At 40.9% G+C, this 2,079-nt stretch overlaps 1 non-coding gene across 1 annotated transcript; it reads left to right on the top strand.

The window, feature by feature from the left end:
- Nucleotides 1-1,407: 1,407 nt before the first annotated feature.
- LOC139856569 (small nucleolar RNA R71) lies at nucleotides 1,408-1,513 on the top strand. The gene has a single exon (XR_011762042.1). It is a non-coding gene; the product is annotated as a small nucleolar RNA R71 (small nucleolar RNA).
- The last annotated feature ends 566 nt before the right edge of the window (nucleotides 1,514-2,079 follow it).

Raw genomic sequence — 2,079 nt, 5'->3', positions numbered from 1 at the left:
GTATGTAGGTCTTTCTTAATATCCATCACTACGAAATCCGTAGGATTCATGAATTTGTCGACTTTCACCGAGACGTTCTCAACTATGGCCTTAGGATATCAAATTGTGTGATCGGAAAGTTGGATTGTCATTTTGGTTGGTTACAAGTCTCATAACTCTAATTTCTAGTAGAGGGAATAGGGAATTAGGTTAATACTTTCTCCTAAATTTGCTAGCACATGAATAGTTCCAGATTGGTAGATTGAATAGGGGAAAATGAATCTGCCCGTATCTCCTGGTTTCTTCGGTAGAGAATTTCTGAGCAATGTCGAGCATTCTTCACTCAGTGGAATCTTGTTGAAATCTGGTATCCTTTCCTTTGTAGAGAGAAGCCTTTGAATGTATCTCTTCTGGTAGGAAACTTTGGACTTGGTGTCCAGGAATCTTCCATCAAGTTTATACGTATCAAGCTTGGATGGTTCTTCCAGTAGCCTTCTAGGATAAGGTACACGAACTAGAGTTTGAGTGAGTAGCTTCTGAGTATATGTCAATTTATTCTTGAGCCTAGCTGGCCTTCTCTGTGATTCTTCCTTTGATATTATGGAGTCCATTTGCTTAGCTTCCTCTATGTGGGGATTTTGGATAGTATTACTAGGTAATCTTCGGGTTTCAAGGCGTTGTAATAACTATTCGAGCTGCGTTTCTAGACTTTTCAGCGGAGCCAATTGATTTCGCATGAGTATCTCTGTCTGGTCTTATCTAGACGCGGTTCTCTGAATTAGTTGTTGTTGACCTTGAATGAACTGAGTCAACTGATCATCAGTCCCGAGAGCAGGGTTGGTTACTTTCATAATTTGGGTGGTTAGAGAATTTTCCTCAGTTGGTGGTCCAATGAGTGGAAGTGGTTGATCGTAGGTCAATTGAGATTATTGGGGTGGATAAGGTGGGTAACGATAATGAAGAGGCTGGTTATTTCTTTGAAATTGGTTATCCCTAGGTTGTTGATTAAATCCGGGATTTGATTGACGAGCTGGGTATTGAACGTAACAGACTAAACTGTCAGGATTCTCGTACTCAACTTGATATTCTTTAGTGGGTTACAGTTTCGTACAGTTAACACAGTCCTGAGCCTGGTTAACCTGCTGCGGTTGCGTCTTCAATTCTCCGAGTTGTTTGGCAAGAGATTCCATCTTATCTATGAGAGATTTGATGGCCTCCGTTTGATTATTAAGTGCGGAGAGTGGAGCAGATGATGAAGTTGTTTCACCACTGTTCCACTCATGATGATGCATTGTCATGTTCTCGAGCATCTCCCTTGCTTCGTCTACGGTTTGGTTCATCAGATCTCCTTGAGCGGCTGCATCGATCGTCGCCTGATAATTTACCGTAAGACCATTGTAGAAGGTACAAATTTGGGCTGACCGTTCTAACTGGTGATTAGGGCATTTTTTTAGCAGAGTTTTGAATCGCTCCCATGCAGTGTAAAGAGATTCATCATAACTTTGTTTAAAGTAAATTATGTCATTCTTAAGCTTGGTTTGTTTAGAATGAAGGAAATATTTGGTTAGGAATTTAGTAGCCATCTCCGTCCATGACGTAATGGAATCTTTTTCCAATCCTTCAAGCCATGTCTGTGCATGATGAGTGAGAGAATAGGGGAACAGGTATAGCCGGATTATATCTTGTCCTATCCCTGGCTGTTTATAGGATGTGCATGATGAATGAGAGAATAGGGTAACAACAAACCCAGTGGACAGGCCAACTACGGAGAGGCGGGATCCTTTTCGTTCCAATATAATTGGAGACTGGTCCGAAAATCCAACAACCAAGTTCGTGTATAATTTTCTTTCTTAGACACCACTAAATGCTTGTGAATAGGTTTGAAAAAAGCAGTATTGTTTGATACAAGTTTCCCGGCAGCGGCGCAAAAAACTTACCTTACCCTGATATGACCGAAATGTACGGTATTATTTATGCGGTGTCGTTAGGCCACAAGGCGTCAGAATCAGCTATCGAGGGTTGAGGGTAATAGTTTTAAATTTATATTTAGCGAGGCCTAAATCGTACTACTCCTTATTATGGTGAGTAAGGGAAATATGA

The sequence above is a fragment of the Rutidosis leptorrhynchoides genome, chromosome 6 (assembly GCF_046630445.1).
Source record: "Rutidosis leptorrhynchoides isolate AG116_Rl617_1_P2 chromosome 6, CSIRO_AGI_Rlap_v1, whole genome shotgun sequence".
Lineage (NCBI taxonomy): Eukaryota > Viridiplantae > Streptophyta > Magnoliopsida > Asterales > Asteraceae > Rutidosis > Rutidosis leptorrhynchoides.
Note: the sequence above shows the minus strand (reverse complement) of the source record. Positions and strands in the feature narration are given on the sequence as shown.